General features: G+C 44.0%; 1 protein-coding gene across 4 annotated transcripts in view; it reads left to right on the forward strand.

The window, feature by feature from the left end:
• The first annotated feature begins 361 nt into the window (after positions 1-361).
• The window catches only part of LOC146833172 (microspherule protein 1), a 329,726-nt gene continuing 308,125 nt past the window's right edge, over positions 362-21,962 (forward strand). Inside the window, exon 1 of one of the 4 annotated variants that reach the window (XM_085600822.1) lies at positions 362-502. The gene's annotated coding sequence lies outside the window, so the exon portion shown is untranslated. Of the gene's footprint in view, positions 682-1,148; positions 1,186-21,962 lie in introns of those variants that run through there. The other 3 variants (XM_085600820.1, XM_085600821.1, XM_085600823.1) reach the window with 3 other exon arrangements.

Genomic DNA, 21,962 nt, shown 5'->3' on the forward strand with positions numbered 1-21,962 from the left:
AATGGCAAGACTTAAAGTAATAGGGCCATACTCCCTGGGAGTGGTCAAGACACACAAAAGGAGGGACGTATGGCTACAGAGAAGCAGGCCTTTTCGAAGGACACAAGAAAAACAGCAAATAAAAAAGCAATGGATGGGCTGGAAGCCCACAGAGTATATACAGCATGTCGCTGTCAGGCGAGAACTGACAGCGCATGCGCAACCTAGGCACGACTGAAAACACATTACGAGGCGCAGGGAAAACCACTAAAACACGCCAAGCCGTGACTTGACACTCTTATCACGTGATTCTGCGTGGTTGCTAGAGCTGATGAAAGGGATAGTCCTTTGACGGGAAATGACGTCATCCGCTTTGCTACACGCTTTTGACGCAGGGTATAGGCCGGCTGGCTCCTGGCTTTGGTAGGCGGAAGTGTCGTTGGCTTGTGGTTGTCCGTTGTTATAGTTCAAGATACCTACTCGCTGAGAGGCAGAGCCAGCCTGAGCGCGGGAGCCGCCAAAGGTGATCAAATTCCGAGCGAGGGCGAATCCGTGGTCGTTGGCGGCCCTGTCTCCACCAGCATCCAGGCTGTCTGCCACCCCGCGTAGTGACCGGATCGTGATACCGAAAAAGACACTGCTGCGAGCCTCTACTGATTTTAATTTTGACTGCCACAGGTAGCGTAAGCTCAGTCATGAAAGGTATTTTATTTTCATCGCTGTGATTTAATGTCAACCGGTGAAATTTGGAGTGTACAAGCACCGATTCTCAAGTGCGCGATCTCATGCCCTCTTGTAAGACGTGGGCGTGTATATTATGTATTAAAAAGGGTTGTGACAGTCTTCAGAAAACTGGCACTGTTCTATCAAGTCTGGGTCACTCTACAACTACAAAGGGACGTCATGGGTGGCGCCAGTCCAGTGTTCTGTCGTACACTAAACACAATTAACAGTGGGATCTTGCATGGCGCGTGCGGAGCATAACGTTCTTCATATTACCACACGGATACAAACAAAGGCAACAGCAGGACAGCATTGAGTCACATATGGAACATATACTGAATACGTATTAGGAATGCAGACTTTCCTCGTTCTTGAGCGTTTCCTATTGGATGATTCATATGGCTAAATAATATGACATGACTGCAGAGAGAGCAACAGGAGGAAAAGAAAAAAGGTGTCGGGGTTATCAAGCGTACACTCTAAGTATGCTTTATGATTTGTTTATTTTCGAAGCTAATTAAAATACTATAAACATTCCTGGTAAAGTCTCATTTATAATGCACATTTTGGAGGCAGTACCTGGCCTTTTGTGTTAATTTTTCAAAATACAGTTCTTATTGTGTCTAGGTCTGTTGGGTCTTACCCGAGTATTATGCTCCGTTTTGGAACCTAATGTTTTGTTCTGATGCTCAAATTCGGAATTTGCAAAAAGGACAGATAATGGGTTGAATCCTGAACAAATCAAACATTCACCCACAGTCACAGATCTGGGTTAAATCATCCGTTTTTTGTTTTGTGCTCGCTGTTCCCAGCCATATGCAAATCAATCTTAACCCTGCACCCCATGGGAGCAGTCCAGCCCGCACTGGTCTGTACCTCCCTGAAACAAGCATCCGAGGAGCGGTTTCGGGGTATCGCCCCATATCAGCCAGTCTAGCTTGAATCTGGTGGGATAGCGAGCATGGAAACCACGTCTGGGCATACCCTTCCCCCTTCAGGGCGACAAATGCAAAGAAAGAGATGATGAATGGAATGCTGAGCAAATCAAACATTCACCCCAGTCACAGATCTGGGTTAAATCCATCGTAGTGTTTGCTATGTTTCCCTAAAGCGGCCAAGGGTATGCCCAGATGTGGGTCCTTTGCTCGCTGTGCCACTGGATTCAAGCTAGCCTGGCATATGAGGGGTAATACCCCGAAACCAGTCCCAGGATGCTTGTTTACATTCCAGAGAGGACCTGGCCTGACTGCTCAGGCTGGACTGTTCCCATGAGAAGCTGGGTCAAGACTGATTTGCACATGGCTGGGTCTAAGCCGGGATGGCATGGTGAGAAAAAGAACAATGTATTTAACCCAGATCTCTTGAATGGGGGTGAGGGTTTGAAAAGTCTCAGCACTTCGTCCATCATCTTGTTGTGTTTGCTGTTTTCACCCTAAGTGGCCAAGGGTATGCACAGGCATGATTCCCTTGCTCTCTGTGCCACTGAATTCAAGCTAGCCTAGCTGATGAGTGGTGATAGTCATAACCTGGTCCCAGGATGCTTGTTTTTGGTCAAGGAGGGACCTGGCCTTACAGTGCGGGCTGGACTGTTTCCATGAGAAGCAGGGTCAAGATTGATTTGCATATGGCTGGGTCTAGACGGGAATGGCGTGTTGAGCAACAAAACCGATTGATTTAACCCACATCTGGGGCTGAGTGTTTGGAAAGTTTTAGCACTCCGTCAGTCATCTTGTTGTGTGTGCTAAATTTGGAATTTTGACAGCCGTACGTCGATATTTCTAGTTCGAGACCTCAGGAGGTTTCCTATGATATCACTGTATTTTACTGTAAGTACAAAGTGCTTCATTATACCTCAGAGTAGATTTGCTTCCCTATAAATAAGTGAGCAAGTAAAGGTTTACCACCCACTAAAAATGAATGCAAGGACACGGACCGAAATGGGGCTCTTTTGTTATTCAACATATCCATCAAATTTTAGACACACATACGACCCTTTGTCAAATCAAGACATTCCAAAGGCCATGCAGAGCTGTGTTATTTATCACCATACTATTTATCAATTCGCAAAAGGACTAGCAAACCACTAGCGACCAGGCCATTTCAGTCCTACACAGAAACTAGGCGCACATTTCCGGCTGTGCTTCCTTACACTGGCCAATACGGCTATAGACTATCGTAAACCAAGTCAGTATGAAAAGGCACCTTAACAACCAACACGCAGAGCTTTTCATATTAATGGCAAATGCATGTTTAATTAGGTGCTGTTCCTCCGATAACTGGAGTGATGTGCCCAGTTTTGTGGGCCATTTGTGACAATTATTTCCAGCTCAGCAAGGCACATCTGTTGTGTCAAGTCAGTTTCGGAGGAATGTGGGCCTCGTGCTTAATTAGTCAATCCCAAACAATACTACAGAATGGCCGAGCACAACTGATTCTGGTCACACTGGATTGGGCGAGGAAGATTTTCTATGCTGATCTGTTGGAACTCTGCACTTGGCCCCTCTCCTGCACAGTGGACATCCTTTTCTTTCGGGATGATCAAGTTCTCCATCCCAATCCTGTGAAACTATGGCTGCACGCATTGACATTGAGTGGTACCAAATAGTTGCATTATATTTGCCTAATGAAATGACAGACATCATCTTGGCTGTCGGTAAACCCACCAAAAAATCAATTCATATAAGATGCCGAAGTAAATTTGTTGACTGGTGTAAGCGGGATGATTTGGGCTCACTATTTTGAAGCTCTCAGCTTTGCTCTGTTTCTTGCCTGAGTTTGTCAGTTGCTGCTCTTTAAGACTATTTCACTGTTCTCTGTTCCTTAACATGTTTTCCCGATCAGCCTTCTGAAAGGTTTGCCTATCTTGATTCCTGGCACTCCGTTTATTGTTCGTTAGTGGTATTTGTTTTTGTTGTTAAAGTTCATCATAGCCTTTCAATTTGAGACACTGCATGGGTGCCTGATTTGTCTGGTAATGCTAAAACCTGATTTCTTAGTGGCAATAACTTCAGCATGTAGGGTTGGTGAACTATATGGTCCAGCCACCTTTCACAGTGTTTTACCAAGATAAACTGATTTCACATCTACTCTCCATTTGTGCAAAAAGTTGTAACCCTTTCACATGGACTAACTAGTCCATCATTCTGCAGCCCTCCTTCCAACCCTACCAAAGAGAAGCCAATATAGGCTAGATTGCATGTGCCTGGTGTCATATTAAATGGACTGCACACAACAGTTCAGGCTGGATGATCAGTTGTTTGTGGGCTTCATTGTAGGACCCAAGAATGACAAACCTGTACCTCAGCACATGAGCTAACATTGGGTTCTCCTTTGCATTAAGATCTGCTGTGCCTTTGTCTTAAAAGACCCTACAATTGACATTCATGCCCACTCCATGACGGCTATCTCTGCATCTACTGCTCTCAGCACAGGTGTCCTGGTGCCTGACATTTGCCAAACAACTATTTAGTTATCCTTACATACTTTTCCCAAGTGTTATTGACCTTGTAACTTAGGCTTACAGTTATGGATACTTTGCCAGTGCTGTGTTTGACTTTCTTGGTTATCCAGCACCATCCAGTCCCACCTCCAGAGGGCACTGCTTTGGGACTCACACGTAAGGCGAGCAATGGGCAGAAATAGGTATCCTTCAGAAGGAAATAGTTACTTACCTTTAGTAATGATATTTGTGATGAATACTGTATCTTCCCATAAGTTACTCTCTGCCTTACCTGTGAGTCAGTGTTAATTTTAAGATTCCAGGGTATGCAATAGGCTGATTAGTGTCATTGAGTTTGTTGTTTATGCTCTCGGTTCCTTTCTGTGCCTCTCAAATGTGTGTGGAAAAATTGCAAGAAGCTGATGGCAGCTTGCAGTCAATGTCATATATGTCACATCTTGGGTCGGTCAAGCCATGCCATGATTGTTGTTGGGGAAATGGTGGGGGGCACGTTGGGGATTGGATTGAGCCTGGTGCCTAAAGGATATTCATACGCCCAGCTGTAAGATGTAGTCTCTAATTGAAATTTCATTACAGAGGGAAAGTTGCTTTTTCTTCTCATTCTCGATGAGAGAGTTTTTAAGTTGGAAAAAATATAATTTCAAACCCTGGGTACATTTGTTGCTTACGATAATCTCTTTTTGTATTTTGTACTTCATGTACATAAAGAGGCATTTTTCACCCCAAAGTTCCTTTTCGAATTGGGCATAGTAGTGTTTTTTTGTTACAGGTGACTGCTTTTCTCAGTGATCCAGACATAGAAGTAGGGCAGTGCTGGTGAAAGCTTAGGTATAATTAAGGGTATCCACTACACTTTTTTTTTTTTTTTTTTTTTTTTTTTTTTTTTTGCCCTCTAATTTGTTTATTTTAAGTGCTGGGAGTATTTTCCAGAACATAGTATGTAAAATATTATGTAGAAAAGCCAGCTTGTGAAGTATGGTTACCTTTTTTTTCTCGCAGTTTAATCTTGAAGGTGTATTGGGCTGGGGAGGGCTAAATAAATTACCTGAGTATTATTGGGGAAAGCACCGTCTGGCTTAAGTTAAGCAGTGCATTTTGCACAGAACAGTATGCTTAAGGTGTGTGAGGGATAGGTTTGTATTAAGCTAATGTAAATCATGTAAAGTTTCGTCTGTGGATTTGCAGCACCCCAGATATTTATTGCCTTTTGTGATTTCTAGATGGGTGCTGATTATTGGCGTCTTTGGAAGCTTTCTTCGGAGTGCTCAAAATATCCAGAGAGCTGTGTATTTGTTTTTTATTTTAGGGGGAATGATCAGGAGTGGTTCCAGCTTTCTGCTTTGCTTGGGCAGTTTGAATTTTCACTGCAGGAAGACAGTTTCTGTTTCAGTTCCATAGATGACCCAGTGTGGAATCCAGCGTGTTTTTTTTAATGAGATTCTGTTAACTACAGACAACCCCATGTCATCTAGGTCATGGTGTTTAGGTCTGATGTTTTTTTTTAAGTTTTCAGATGTGTTGAGTATCATCGGAATAGTTATAATAGGAAAGCCTGTAACTTGTGACAAGGTCAGGAAATGTAGATGAGTATACATTTAAGATGAGGAGCAACTGGTGATCCTTGTGGAACACCTACCCTAGATGTCAGACCGTGCCAGGCAGTGCAAATGTTATAATTTTCATTCTGTCTACGTTTAATTTCTATGTTTAGTTTTTATAACAGTAGTTATTGGTCATCTGTTCGAGTGCAGCTGATGTATCCAGAAGGAATAGGGCTGCAACTCCTTTGAATTCTGTGGAGTTCTTGAGGTCATCCATGTAGGAAAGTGCCCCTTTTTGACATGGTCATCTCCACTTTTTGCCTGGTAATTGATGCAGTTTTGACAAAGTGCACTGGGTTCCTGCTATTCAGGTCCCTCTTGCCAGATCTCTTTCCCTAAATATGTACAATTGTTCCCCCAAATATCAATACTTTTAGGATCCCTCTAAGTCCTTAGTTCTTGGTACCCAGGGCATGGGTACTAAAGAGGGTCCCTAAGGGCTGCAGCTTTCCTTATGCCACCCTAAGGGACCCCTAACCGCACTCATGCACACTGCCATTGCAGACTGAGTACCATGGTGCAGAAAAAAGTGAAGACACAACATGTCACACCTCCTGTGTTCCATGCCTTCATGTAATATGAGTAAGTCACCCCTACAGCAGGCCTTTCAGCCCTGAGGCAGGGTGCATTATATCCCATGTGAGGACATCCCTGCAGGAGCAGATATGCCCCTGTGATGCCCAAGTCGGTTCTTGGACTTTGCCAGTGAACACGGAAGCCATCTTGAGTCTGTCTACCTGCCACTGATGATTAAGAGTTCCCCAGCTACATGATGGCTTTACTGAAACCAAAGTTGTTTAATATCAAACATCTCGTATTAATAAACCCACACTGATTCCTGTGATGGATTCATTAATACATGCACCGAGAGGGCACCTTAGAGGTGCCCCCTGAGAACCTACATCTAGTGTACTGGCTGGCTGGTGTAGACCAGCCTGCCCCCACAGACAGGTTTCTGACACCCTGCAGGTGATAGCTCACACTTGCTGAGAGCAGAAACAATGCCTCCTCCAGCCGAAGATGTTGTTGCCTCCTCCAAAAAGGATGGCTAAATATTCAGCACATCAAAGCAGGAGGCTTTAAATGCCTGTTCCGTCTTTGATATGCCACACAGGCTTCCCCAGACAGGGGAAAGGCCACCCCTGCCTTGGGCCCATTTGGCACCAGGATAGGCGGGAAAATTAGCTAGTCAGGAGGCATGTTCAGTATCGGGCCAGTTCCACCCCCAAGGTGGGCTACCTAATGTAAACACAAAAAATAGAATTCTACCATCTTGGTTTTTGGTGGAGTTATGTTCACTGGGTCTGGGTTATGCCCACATCTCACAGGAAGTGGTCATATAGAGGGTGTAGTCACCATCAAGGTAAGTAGCCCATTAGCTACTACCTGTCACTCCCTTTAACACCCCTAAATTGAGTATTTAGGTGACACCTCTGATGCCAGGATCTCAGATTCGATGGACCCAGAAGATAAGGACAAAGAAGAGCTGCAAAAACTGAAGACTTATGTGGACTTTTGGTGCCAAAACCTAACTGCCTGCACCATTCTCGACAATCGTAAAGAAACCAACTCATCCTGCTGCTGAGCCTCTACGACGAACCCTGGGAGACTGCCAGCCCTTCTCAAATTGTCAGAAATCTCCCTTGGAGTAGAGGAGCTATTCCCCTGTGTTCGGCATGCACCAAAACAGCAAAGTGCGGTAAAATGTACTGCCGCTCCACGGTCGTACGGGCGCACTAGCTGCCCAGGAAGATGTCTCTGTGCTCCAGAAGGTCAGATCAGTCTCCCCACCAAGTGAGAAGGTGCTAGGACCAACCGGAGCTGCACAGCACCAACACTTGGTGTACAGGACACCTTTCAGCAGCCAAGGCATGTTTATGTCCAGTCAGGACTCCAACAGCACTGAGACCTAGCAGCTGTCGAGGGACGTCCGTACCACAGAGACCCACTTCCAGAGTGGCCCAGCTGTCCTGATTTTTGCACTCTCAGCTGGCGAGACCAACAACCGCAAGGCCCTGCGATGCACCACCCAAGCCGACCAGACCCCTCTGCAGCCGAGCGCGCCCCTGGGTTCCAGACAACCGACTGTGCTACCTTGCTCCCAGGACCCTTATGAACTTTCCCCTCCGTTGGGAGCACCCAGATTTGTCTCCAAGTCCCCATGTGCAACCTGTTTTTAGGTTTCTCCCCCCCCCCCCCCCCCCCCCCTTCGGTGTAGCACGTAAGGCTACCAACCTGACCGGCACCTCTGCAGCCAGACGCCCCAGGGCAGGTAAACTCTAATTGCTGGTAGTAATTTGGAACGTACTATATCCAAGACCCTTTCAGTTTATTTTCTTATCTTGGCACTCGTGTCCAAAAGGTTTTAGGATAGCCAGCATGAATTATCGCACATCTCTGTGGCATAACCAGCGCTGTCCCAACTCTTCCCACGGTGCTTTTGTTGTTCAATGGGAAGGCGCCCAATTGCAAAATATGGGACAACTTTATAATGGTAATACACTAAAATCATTTTGCACTCTCCCATCTCAATATTCAATTCCTTGTTATGATTTTTTTGTTTTTTAAAGATCTGGAAATGCGTGAATTCTTCACTCAAAATAATGGGCATAATGGGTATACAAATACCAATTTAATATTTAATGGCATATTCTGTTTGAAACCGATTGATCTGTTGTGTCTACCAGCTGATAGTGGGTGATCAAGCAGACAATCTGCAGCAACTAGCTAATCGGTGGAGCACAGTTCTTGAACAGGACTCACCAAATATGGTAATTACTAGAGATGACCTAATTGCCAGTATCACAACTTATCAATTGCACACTCTCTGCCTTAAATAAGTAAGTTTACCCCGGCTGTGAAATCAGTATTACAAATTAATCAAGATAGTTACTATACCCCTAATAAACTGTACAAATGGAGATCTCAGCTGCTTTTGGTGTTCTCAACCCGCTGCTTATACTTCTCCTATTTTTTTTTGTCATTGTAAGATTATTCCTGCATATTGGTTTCAAGTTTTACGGGAACTGAATAAACTTTTAAATATTAGAATATTTCCTGCATTGTAAGCTACATTATTGAGCTACTCACCTCATATATCTGAGCAGCATATGGGATTAGTAATGGTAGCTTTAGTCCTAGACAGACTAATTGTTGCTTGTAGATGGCTGGAAAACGATACCCCAGTCTGTCTGTCAAACGGTGTGGTGGCATCAGTTTATTGACATTTTTATTGGATGGAAATGGGTATTATCACAAATGATAGCAAGCCAAATAAACAGAGTCTGATTTGGGAATCCCTGGTTTATATAGGTCTAAGCATCTGTAATTAATAATCCATCTAATTTTGTATGAGGAAGATACTACGGTCAAACTAATATGATCGGTGTTGTAATGCTCTTTCTCATATGTCACCTGATTTATTATTTATTTCTTAATGCATTACCTATGTGATTACATATGACGACTAAGTAATTGTGAATATATGATTGTTTAAAAGGTGCTCTGAAAAAAAAATTGTTTAACCCCTTCCCCCATGCCTCCGTTCAGTGGCTGGAAAGAGGACCTCTGCTAAAGCTGCTTGCCTCTGGCGCAGGCTGGTCACTGCCACAGCTGCCCTTGCCCCCTTTTAGCTATTGGGTGGCTACTCAATCCAGAATCTTGAAGGGTATTTCATGCACTTTGTGGAGCTCTACAAAAGATCGTCCTCCAGCTTCACTGGCCACGCCCCCAGCACCACTTTTGTTTGCACAAGTATAAGCTAATTAAATCATTCTACCCCTCCTTTATTTGTTTTACTTACATATGTTTTATGTTCTGCGGAATAAAAGATGTATTCCGCTTAGTACCCATTCCCATCCCTCCAGATATTTACCAGCCCGAAGATCAGAAGCTGTATCACCCTGACAGAGGGCTGGCACTACTTGTGAATTTTGTAAGATACCGTTCGAAAAAATCCCAAAACAGTCCCATCACCTGCAACTATTCAATCCCTTTTGACCAGCTTAAATATTTGAGAAACTGTGTCTTGTAGTTTTTTCTCCTAAACTATGTTAGATAGCATTGAGAGATGACACTCACTAGATGCGCACTTCTATGATCTAATGTCCTTTCATATTTGATACAGTTGATAGCACATGTCCTGCTAAAGTGCTAGAGCACAGTATGGCTACCCCATCCATTTTTAGGTGTCGGCTGTAGACAGCACATGCGTTGTCTCAAAGAGACTGCTTGATCTACTTTGTGGGCTTCAGCCCCCCCCCCCCATATGCTTCCCATTTGCTGGTTCCATCGTCAGTCTCCCTTTCTTTCTCCCAATTTGTCCATGGCATGCATTTGTCATGCCCTTTCCTGTGTTTTCCCCTCCCCTAGAGCAGTGACCAAGTACACTATCCCTCATTTTATGATCAATTTAGGAACTTTTTTGCTCCGTTTACGAGCCCTCCTCAGAAGCGCTGGTGTTCTCATTTGTGCAGAGTGCTGTTTTTTCTTTTCTGTCGTTTCCCGTTCTCATTTGTCTCCTCCCTCCATATTTCAGGCTTCCGAAGTCGCCTCCCTTCCTGTTCTTGCTTTGGTTTCTCTGCTTCCTCTGCAAGCTGCGGCTACCTCCGCCTACCTTGGCCCGGCCCAGCTGGTGCTGCTGCTCCTGCTCAGCCCCTCCTTCTGCCCTCGACTCCCTCATACCCCTGTGTTGAGCTGCTGCTCTGGTCTTCCCCCTGATCCTCTGTGGCTGCTGCTGCTTGATCTCCTCTTCCTGCCGTCGCAGGCTTCCTTGGTACTGCCGCTTGCATCCTCTCCTTGGGCTGCGAAAGCCTTCTCTTCCCCCGCTTGTCGTGTCCCTACCCTGCAGCCCATGCAGCGCTGCTGCTCCCCTCTCCGGTGTCGGTCGGTGTTCTGTCTTCTCTCTCCTCATGCCGGTGCTGTCCTGCCTCGCAAGGCTTGGGATGCTCTGTACCCTACTGTCCAGGCTGCTTTCCAGCATAGGATACCGGTAGGGCGCAGCAGGAGCCACCGACAGTCTGGTCATAGAGACCATAGGAAGGTGCAAGGACCCGCAGAGAGTGACCTGCCTTTACCTACCACCTGTCTCCGCCCCCCCCCCCCCCATGTCCTCACTTTGATGTGTGTGTTTTATACGAACAGGAACCCCCTCACTGCCCCCTTACAATGGTGCGTGTTTGTGATTACAGAATTGCGATGCCATAGTTTTAAATTCACTTGTGCAGCTCTAGTGTCTGGGGTGCACCAAGCTCCTAGAATCCGTTTTTGCAACCAGGATAGAGGGGTAGTGCATTAGCATCATTGCTCTTCATAAAGCCTTTTATAAAGTATATTTAAGCAATGTCTCTTCTCCCCCCCCCCCCTCCCCTCCCCTCTAAAAGGGCACTCACCCTCGCAAAGGAGTGAAGGAGCACAAGCTGAGGGGCTGCACCTTCTGACACAAATTTGTTTCATAGCTGCCTATCGGTACTATTGTTATGAAAATAATTCAAACAGGTGTCTCTGCACCTCTGTGCTTGTCTGAACCTGGTGAAAGAGGGTCAAGGTGTGTATAAATGAGGAGCAGTGAAACCTGCATGTGTGTAAGGATGGGGTGAGGCTCATGCAGCAGGGTGGACTGTCAGTGCTCACAGACTCTGAGGTGCAGTTTCAGTGCATTGTGGGATTGTTTCTCGTTAGAAACCTGTCCTGCCCCATGCATTTCAACAGGGAGCTGCCCACACTCCTCTTACAGATCCCCCCTTCTTACAGACTAGTCCTACCAAGTGCATTTCAACGGAGAGTTCCCCCTTTACAGACCCCCCACCCCTTACAGACCAGTCCTGCCCAGTGCGTTTCAAATGGGAGCTACCTTCATCCCTCTTACATTCATTTCAGTGCAGGGATGTAACTCTTCTTTTACGGACCCTCCAAGCATTTAAATGGGGAGTTGACACCAATTTATTAGTAAGTAGCAGTAAACAATGAACTATACCTTGTTATTAGGGCTCTGCTATAGACAACGCATGCCCTGTCTCTAAAAGACATATATAGCCCTCAGGTTGCCCCGACCTATTGGCTTTGCCAATGCTTGTTGCTCTTGTGTGATACCACTACTGCTGGGGAAACCACTTAGATCGAGCCATCCTCCTGCGCCCCCAGTCTTTTGTAAGCAGGTGTGTCTCTTGCATGACACAAATGTTCATGTTATGATCTATTATGCTAGAGCCTAGTTGCACCTTGAAGCTTGGGCTGTAGAAAATGATATCCCAATCCGTCACTCAGCATTTGAATTTTTTATGTGGTTTGGAAAATGTTAGTATTTCTTTAATAGAATATGTGTCAGCATCTTACATGTTGATCAGATGACTTGGTAGAGGAAGAGGGGAATTGGTGATTGGGGGACAGGTTGTTTCAAATGATTTACTTTGGTGTATTGAATTAGTTGAGAGTATAGAATCTAAACCAGGGCTAGTCGAAAAATTGAGACAAGAAAGTAGTTGCTCAGGGGTGTATTGTGGTTTCTGTCTCTTGCTTCTCCGGTTCATTATGAAATGAGATAACCTCAAGAAGGGACCAATACAGGTGTACGCACATTTAGTTCTCCTAACCTGACAAATGGTCTGCAAAGAAGTCTAACTCAAATAATAGTCTAACTCTCAGGTTCACTGAAATCAATGTTACTGTGAGGAATCGGTCTGCTGCATTTATCCAGAGGAAGAAGTTAGTAATTAGGATTTGTTGGGGTAGCCCAATAAAAGAGTACCACAATTTTGTTTCACAGGCATTTAGTTCAACCAGAATATGGACGGAATTCCCTATAATATGCTGCAGGGTACTTTTGCAACAGCTGAAGGTAGAGGCTTCATATATTTATAAACGCTGGGTAACAATACGTAGTCCAGCTGTTAACAGATTTCAAAGCTGAAATCCCAACAGTTTAATATAGAGTTGCTATTTTGGAGTTGAATGAAGTAAAGTTGAGCGTACAGTTAGTAAGAAGTTTTTAACTATCCGAAAACGGTGCTTCCAAAGTTGCAATGAGATTTGACCTTGGTTCCGTATCTGTAAATAAAAGTTCTTCAATCTTATCAAGAGAGTAAATATCCTTGATTAAGCTCCTGCAGAGCCTGTTGTGTTTTTTTTAATATATAATATCGAGCTGTGCCAGGTCAGTAAGAATCATCATAGCTTTAAGAAAATAGTATAACCACATTAAAGCATTAGATATTTGAAGATTTGAAAAACATGAAGGCTCTTGCTGTGTATCAAAGTACAGTAATACACAATTTTAGAAAATGTCTGGTCATTGTGGACAACGTGTTATCTATAACCAAATTTCAAATCCCCCTTTAGTAGATAAGCTCACTTAATGACTGATTTCATAGGTTTTTCCTTAATTACCCTTTGGAGACCGTGTCTTAAACTATGAGAGAGTGGATCTTAACCTTTTCACTTCTGTGAGCCCCCACTTAATCCTTCCTGGAACCCGGGGACCCCCACAGAATTACTATTCGAATCCAAGGACCCCTCACTGAGTTTTTTTCTCAAAGCTGTGTACCCGGCATAAGGTGTTTCATTTATTGAAACACAAAACAGTACACAAAAAATTGCAGAAACAAGCATTTATCAGAATAATACATATATGATAACATATATTAAATTTAATTCACACAGAAATGTAAAGAAAACCTCAGAATTGTAATTTAATGGGAAGAATAGAGCTCTTCTGAATTCAATGTCGGACACTCATCATCCATACTACATTCTGTTTGATGCACTTGCACTGGTCCCATTCCTCAATCTGAGGCTACTAACTTAATTTTTAGCCTCAAATTTCAAATTCCTGCATATTTAGTGTTCTTACATTATCATTTTAAATGTTGCTTCTTGTTTATAAAAACTTTACTAATATGTTAATATTATTTAATATGCTAAACAATTGTGGACCTCCTGAGTCGGCTTTGCAGACCCACAGGTGTCCCAAGGTTTGGGCAACGGGATGGAGGAACTCAAAAGCAAATAAAGCCAGCAAATAGAAAGCCAGAAAATGTGAGTTACAAACCACAAAAGCCAATGGTAAGCAACGGGCAGAATGCACTCCTAGGTCAACTTGGTTTCGACCTAAAAAGGATCTATTCATATACAAGGGAGAACACCTAACATCTGTTAGAAAAGTTCCATATTCCAAAAACGCGGAGAAAATTATTGTGCGGCTATAAAACTTACTCAATAGTACTCAAACTAGAACGCCAAGTTAACCAAAAAGACACATGGATGGTGGGTTACTGCCCGAGTGACCTATGAAAATACTAGTGCTCTAGTGCACGCAAAGTGCGGAGCGTATTTGCCGCAGGGGACAACTGGATCACCCGCCAAGCGGGTGGCTGTCAGGCTGTGATGGGAACATATATTTGACTTTTACACCTTTACATTAGTAAATGTATATATATATTGCACATAATCAGGAGGGTAATTCATGTATAGAACAGAAAACTGGGCTTTAAAGACTTTTGGCAGACAGGATACTCTTTTACAAATGTGTCAGAAGTCCAGTCTACTTTATTACAAGTGTATTAGTGCATTATAGCATTTGGCACTACGGATGGGATATCAACCACATTTTGACAGAGCAGCTGTCTGCCAAACTCTAAATAAGGCTCAAAGGGCCCGATGTACGAAACATCCAGTTTGCATTTCCTAAATAGCAAGTACTAAGAAATCGCTTTTTAGGAAATGCTAAGCAATTCATTCCTATGGGCCTAAAGGCACAAATGGTTTTGCATTTCAAAATGTGTGACTTACTAATAGGAAATTGAAGATTTGGAAATGCAAAACCAAGGCTGCCTATGGGCCTAAGGGCCCCCCCTTAATCCATCACCCCAAAAAAGTAGTGCACATGTAAAGCGCATAAATGCCCTAGGGGGCATGTGTAGGCTATGTGGCACTTTAATCCTGTTTGGGTGCATTTTTTATATTGCACAGGGTTACCATCGACTTGGATTCAATGGTAATAGCATTTCCTAAATGCCCATTTTGCATTTAGGAAATGCTTTGTACATGTGCTTAGTAAATCGCAAATAGGAAATCCCTACTGGTAATGTCCTATTTACGGAATCACAAAATGCGATTTCTACAGTTTTGCATTTCTTAATGGACCGAAATTGCAATACAGTCCGTTAAGAAATGCAAATTCCTTTCGTACATCTGGCCCAAAGTTCCTGAAAAAATGGTGTCTGTACCGATATGGAAGACTATTGTGATTCCCATATCATATCATCTTTGACAGTTCACATTTCCTCCAACCTCCCACACCTGCACCATTCTCATGTCATCCATGGCAGTAACAAAACCAGAGATGGGTGTACAACTGTCAGAAATTTAGCCCCATTGTAAAGAGGGGCCCTCAGATAGCCCTGAAAGACCTCCAGCTAGCCTGAGCAGCATGGGAGATGAGATTTTAGCATCCCTGGAAATCCACAAGTCAGCCCTTGGGACTCCACAGGCTAAATAGGCATTAGGTCCGACAGTGGTACACACAACGAAGAGCATGATTAGCACTTTTGAAGAGGGGGGCATCACCGAGAGTAGGGGAGACGCCATTAGCCAACGGGTCATCGCATCCCATTGCCACTCCCAATCCTCGAAGGACCCCATTATGTGGACCATCAAGTCCAACAAGGATAGAGTAGGCTACACCCATCATAAGGCCACCAGCTCCATGTAGGTTAGTAAACATCTGAAGTATTAATCATAGCATTAACCAGACCCAAGAATAAAGGCTCCCTAAATAAGATACTTTTTCTATGGCCTAAACTAGGGTATCATTTTATTTTATTCATGTCTTGTCAATTTCTTTTATTATCTATGTACACAGCATAGAGCATAGTATTGCATGCTCAAAGATGACGATCGGGTGGTGAAACCCACCAGCTCTGTGGGACTAACATTACAGCATACATACTCCTCAACCAGCCCACTCACCGATCATGGGCTGAAGGCAGTTGCGCAGCCGAAACCACACATCCTCTGGCCATCCCTATCACATCTAAGAACCTGTGTTCCCTACCCAGTTCCAAGCAAGGTTGACCATCCGTCAGCCCAAGCTTCTTCTGACTTCAGCATTCCGTTTCCCCAATGTGTCAGTGTAAAACATGCCAGTACCCTACCACAATCACCCATATGGATATTAACAAGGCACTTCTAATTCCAAAGCCTTCCTCACTCCAAGGGTCATTTGGAAGCCTCTTTATTTTGAATATCATCTGGACATCTTTTGGAGCAAAGAGTTAAAATGGTAAGGCAGGGAGATAAGAGTGATCAATTGTGCTGTGTGATGCTGCAGTATTTGCCTTTGCATGCCACATATTTTTTTCAACCGTGCACAATTCTAGTGGCTCGGCCTTTGATCTGCTGAGGTAATTTCAAAACAGATTACAAATATTCCAAAACCCGCTCTCTTCTGAATAACAATTTGGTTCCTGTTCAGTCAAGATAAGTAGGGCAAGGCTTCAGCTACCACCAAGCCAAGACTGTCAACAGTGGAAGATGGCAGCGTCATGGAATCTAGTTATTTGGGTCTAGTTGAAGGTAAAAGGAGTGAAAGCTTACATCTATTCCAGAAGCCATACTCTACTTTCTACCATTGCCACTTCTGTAAGCATGTAACTACTACAGACTGCCTCATAGGTGAAGGCAATTCGGACAGACATGAATGACACAGACTTGAGCCACGCCTTACATCTCTGTGTTCCAAACTTTGTTGTTACAGGTACCCCATTCTCCTCATATTACCTATCATGCAATGCCCCCTTCACAGCAGGATGCTATCTGCTTTCCCACATCATTTTCAGGAATCTCAAAGCATATGCAAGGTACCTATCTGATTGATGCCTGCACTTCCAGACACTTTGGGTGTCTCGGCTTCAAGGGAGGCAGTGTTGCCACTGGTTTTTGATACCTATATGTGTTCCCTTTTAGAGCACCCTAACAAAATATGTTATGGAATTTTGGAAGTCGGGTTGCAAAGTTATGTCTAAAATCACTGAGGTGTAGTTAGGGGTCATATTTCAGTAACTGCTAAGATTGCTCATTGTTCTCAAAGGTTTAGGCAAATGTGTAGTTTCACAAACTTAACACATTACAAAACCCAAAGAAAATAACACTATTATAATGTTTACCTACATCATTAATTCAGGATTATACAATAACAAGTGTCACCTTTGCAGTACTTTTTTCTGTCATTATAAACACTTGATGCACATAACGAACGGTAGCACAATTCACGCACAATTCAGAGCTGGACAGATAAATAATATGGGATTAAGATTTTACACGCTTAAAATACTTAGGTTACATACATGCAAGTCAAACACTGCTTTTCCGTATCCCCAGATTAGCCTATGACAGTGGTTCGTAACCTGTGGTCCAGGGCAGAGGTGTGGAATTTTTTTAAAAGCTGTACTTGTTCAAGGGACAAAGAGGTACAATAATCTTCTAGCCCTGTAAAGAAATCCACTTGTCCCACGTACTCCTATAAAAGTAAAATCTGTACGGACTAGCAAGGACTGATTACTAGTCCACTATAAAACCCAAAGTAAACTTGACCACATCTGCCTCTTTGCTCTTGCAAACTCTCTTATTATAAATTATTACATTCCATATGGTTTTCTTGCTATCAGCAGTAAAACATTTGCCTTTCAACTAACTTGCCATAGGGCCCATACCAATTCCACATCTTCATTATAGGGTTCATCACCCTTCTGTTCTCTTTGCTCACAACAAGGGCTTCACACACTTACTGTTAAAGTACACCACTCCCTTACTACACATATAAGGGGAGAGGAGTTGGCCTAACGGCTAGGGCGCTCAACCTCGGACCTGGGGAACTGGGTTTGAGTCTCGGTAATGACGCTGAACATCCTGTGATTCTGGGCAAATCACTTAATCTCCCCGTGCCTAACAAAAAAATGAATGTGTGTCCTCGTGTAACGTAACTGGTGCTTTGTAAAGCGCTCTGATACCTGATTGGATTTGGGTCAAGTTCACGCTATATAAAACAAAAACAAAAAAATATACCGTCACACTAAATACATTGGAATGATTATTCCTCTCACTACTCATCCCATGACCTTGCCACTCCCTCATCACAGGCTCTGTACCCCTTACACATTTTACTACAGGTTCTCCTCCCCTCTCAGAAGTGGTTTTATTCACCCTCCAGTTTCACCATAGGCTTCATCCCTTCCAAACACCTCATCTACTGCTGCTACCTTGCCCTCGCTCACCACAGGCTGCTCAGCCTTCTTTACCCCCCTCTGCGATCTGTACTCATCTAAGGGCTCTGAGCAACCCCTTTACCTTATCCAGCCCACTTTGCTTCCTGCCTTCCAGCAACCCTGCCAACTGCCACCACAGTAACCCTAGTAGTAAAGGCATGTAAAAAGCAACAGCGGTCGAGGCATTTACATGTAGACACTTTTTGTGACCACTGCATTGATGGTAACGCAGTGATGGCAAAGCAAATTTATCAGTTTCGGGATTGTGCAGTAAGGACAATAGAAGGGAGTGGCGAGGAGCTTCGTGACTGGCCATGGGGGAATGAGTTAAAATTGGGAAGCCTGGGCAGTACAGCTCTGAGTGGATATTTCAATAGCATAATACCCAAATCAATGAAGGGAGTAGACTTGTAGCCTGGAGGACAAAGGGAGCGACAAGAGTTTTTGCTGGTGATCCAGTGGGGAAAGGTAGTCTATAGAAGAGGCAACGTCAGAATAGCACGATGTCTTTGTGAGCCAAAACTCCCTGCTCTTAACTTGTATGGTCATGAGCAGTACTAAGATTGGAAAAACTTTACTTTGCAACCCATAAATTGGGGGATATAAGTGGGCAACAAAGAGGATGAAGTCACACTGGGCTGAGTCCTGAAAAGGGGTCAACTTGTACTTTTTTTTTTAATGTCTCAAAAAAATTGGCACCAAGAGGAAACATGACAGAAAATCTGTTCTGGATTAATTGGTTGCAACGTCTGCATTTTAAAATATTTTATGGGGTTAAATCATGTGCTGCAGCGAGGTCTGTGTGCCTAGTAAATCTCAGGGAATAATAATAACGTTAATGAAACTCTGGTGGTTAAAGAACTTGCTGTGGAGATCTGTGTTGTGTTTAGTCACAGCTTTGACGCATACAGTAGCATAGTGTTAATGTGTATTCTGCAAAGCACATCAGGTCACATGACAGATTATTATGTTATGTAGACAGGGAAGTGGGCCACTGTTTTTAGGTCTCGCCTGGCGAAAAGCAGCGTATGCGGTGCTCTCGTCCGAGAGACCTTTTGGAATCGATTCTCCGCTGTGGGCTCATGCACGCGCCTGCATGGACAAAGATGGCTGCTCTCGCCATTTGTCCATTGCAGACAGCATGCGAGTGTCCGTGGGACTGTGGATAGTCTGACACCATATCTTGTGCCGATAGCTTCCCATTGTCCATGGCAACCAAGCTTCTTATCAGAAGCTTTGTCGTGTCAGTTTCCTGTTCCCGCCCACCTCGCTATTTTCTGTCTGGACAACCCACTTTGCGCCTCTACGGACGAACCTACTCCGTAATATCATTGTCTCGGTATGACCAGAATTAGCTCTGTTCGCTTTAAATGCAATAGTCACAAAAGTTTTGTTTATCGCGCGCTTCAGCGTACCTTCGCTACATAAAGAAAAGATGCGACGCAGTGTGCTGTTGGCATGGGGTGGAGTGTCTGGTTCGCAGGCAGCGCAGCCCTACAGGGCATGCGCAAAGGGCTGGAGCCAGGGAAAGTGCTGCCGAGAATTGGCGGGCCGATATGTGCATGCAAAGGTGGAGATTGGAAGCTATGGCTTCCGTTTGGGTTGAGGTTAGGAAGTGAAGATGGCCACGAAATCCTGTCCGGAGTGCGAGCAACAGATGAGCGTGATGGGATTCCCCGTCTCCTGTTTGGAGTGTGGCTGAGGGGTGGCGATCGGTGGTCATCCACTCTGCCTGGTGGTGTGCGGTACATAGCAGTCTGCCTCCTGAAAATACCTCTGCTTCAATGAAGGTCTATAGACAAAATACAGTCCCATGATCTTTTTTTAGGTCTCGCGAGCCAAAGGCTCGAAGAGACATTTTGTATGTGGGCTCCAAAAAGTGCTACCAGGCCAGCCTAGAGCTACAGTGCATGTGCGCGGGCGCGCGAGCCGCGCTTACTTTCACTTTCGCGGCAGCTTTGATCGCCATCGCGATTTCGCTTAATTTAAGGAAAGTGACGCACTAGTTTCATAAGCAAACATTTCTTAAATCTGCTCTCACACTAAAACTCATAACCTTTTAACGTCAAATTACTTACAGAGCCAAAAGACAGCACTAAACTCTCTCAAAAAAATCCAACGCGATTGCTTGCCAAAATAATCATATGTGGTCGAGAGACCTGTGTATGCAAAACAACTTTCCTGTCCGTCCTGTGAAAACGCAAGTTAACTTTGTGTTTTCTTTTACTAGCAAACGTCATGCAGTTAACAACACTCTGATGACTTTTACCAACAAAGCAGGCCAAGTAATGACGAGATATGAGTCAGACTGAAATGAATCCCCAGGTAGGATACCGCTCTGCCCGATTCCACTGACATAGTGTTTCTGGACCCGAATTTACCAGCCCAAAAATCTGCCTTTAAAAATCGTATGAGAAACGCGCTGCAAGCCCAGCTCGTCCCTGCCCCGGTCTTGTTCTTCATTGTTGCAAATAATGTTCTGTACATCCCTGCGCCACGGAAAGGCTTCTTTTCAGGCTACGCCAGCATTAATAAAGTCAGCGAGACGGGGCTCGGCTATTATCTGGCGAAACGTCACGGGGCCCTAACTGTATATTTAATAAAACGGACGGCCAGCTATTCCTAGAAACGGAAATACTTTGTGTATTATAGATAATGTGTGATTTTTCGATTACACTAAATATGTAATCGTGTAGACAGCTTGAGAGAGGGAGCTAATCTCCTCTACACGGCAAATGAATGCTGAACCCTCACTGAACTATCATTTATAAATGCAATGTCACGTTCACAGCTCTCTGAACCGCAGCATTCTTCTACAGTCTACTCTGCTTGGCTCCTTGAGGTAAGCCTGGGGTGGATAGACAATGGCGTTTGCCCCCCTTATGGCCAAATCAACAGTTTCATGCTGCCTGTCAAACACTTTTCATGAACTGATCTGCAACAACATGTATGGAGGCTGGAAAATAAAGAACAGCAATACTACCACTTTTTATACATACTGGAATAGCGAAAATATATGCTGAATGTAACTAGAACAAGCATTTCAATGCAATAGGTGTTCCATTTACGCGAGTTTGAGCTATTGACATTGCAAATAACAATGCCTTTTATTTTTGTTTTCGTTTTAAAAACGTACATAAAACGCATTGTCATTTACAATGCCAATAGCTTAAACTTGTGTAACTGCGAGACCTATTGCATTGCAAATGCTTGTTATTTATTGATTTTAAATCACCCTCTTTTTATAATTTCAAAATGTGAGCATGTATGGTCGAATCCAAGTTGTGGATTTCACATATTAAAAGTTACTTGTGCGTTGCTTACTTTCGACTCATCGTTGTATCAGCAGGGCAGGTGAAGTGATGAGGGGCCTCTTGTGCTCCTTACTCTAGTCTCCTGTTTTTCTGGCCTAGACTGCGTGCGCCAGGAGTTCTCCTAGTGTTCTCCAACCATCCCACGCAAATAAGTGTCAGTCTTATCTGCAGGCTGTGACGTGACTGGTGCCCCATCTCTCTTATCTCCGCCATATATTTCCACCATATATTTCCAACAAGCCCGTTATTTTCAGACTTCAGAGCCTACTACCCAAACGAACAGATCTATTCCCCTGGACAGAAAGGTCTTTCCTTTTGAAAATGACACAACAAATGGTAGCATGTCATCTTTCTGCAAAGTAAATAGAGGTAAGTCCCAGCGGTTCTTGAATCAGGAACTTTAGAATGCTGTACAAGTGCATCACATTCTTCCTGCATTATTGGTTTTCAGGCTCTCTGGTGTATTTCACGCGGAACTGACTTCAGGAACTTGTAAGCATCTGTGTTTGTTTTAGCAAACAAGTACATCTTATATCCGTGACCTTTTATGTAATTGAGGGCGTCCAGGGTCACCACATCCTCCTTGTTCAGCTTCCCTTCAACTTCAGCTCGCAGGGCTCCTCTGACG

The sequence above is a fragment of the Triturus cristatus genome, chromosome 4_2, assembly GCF_964204655.1.
Source record: "Triturus cristatus chromosome 4_2, aTriCri1.1, whole genome shotgun sequence".
Lineage (NCBI taxonomy): Eukaryota > Metazoa > Chordata > Amphibia > Caudata > Salamandridae > Triturus > Triturus cristatus.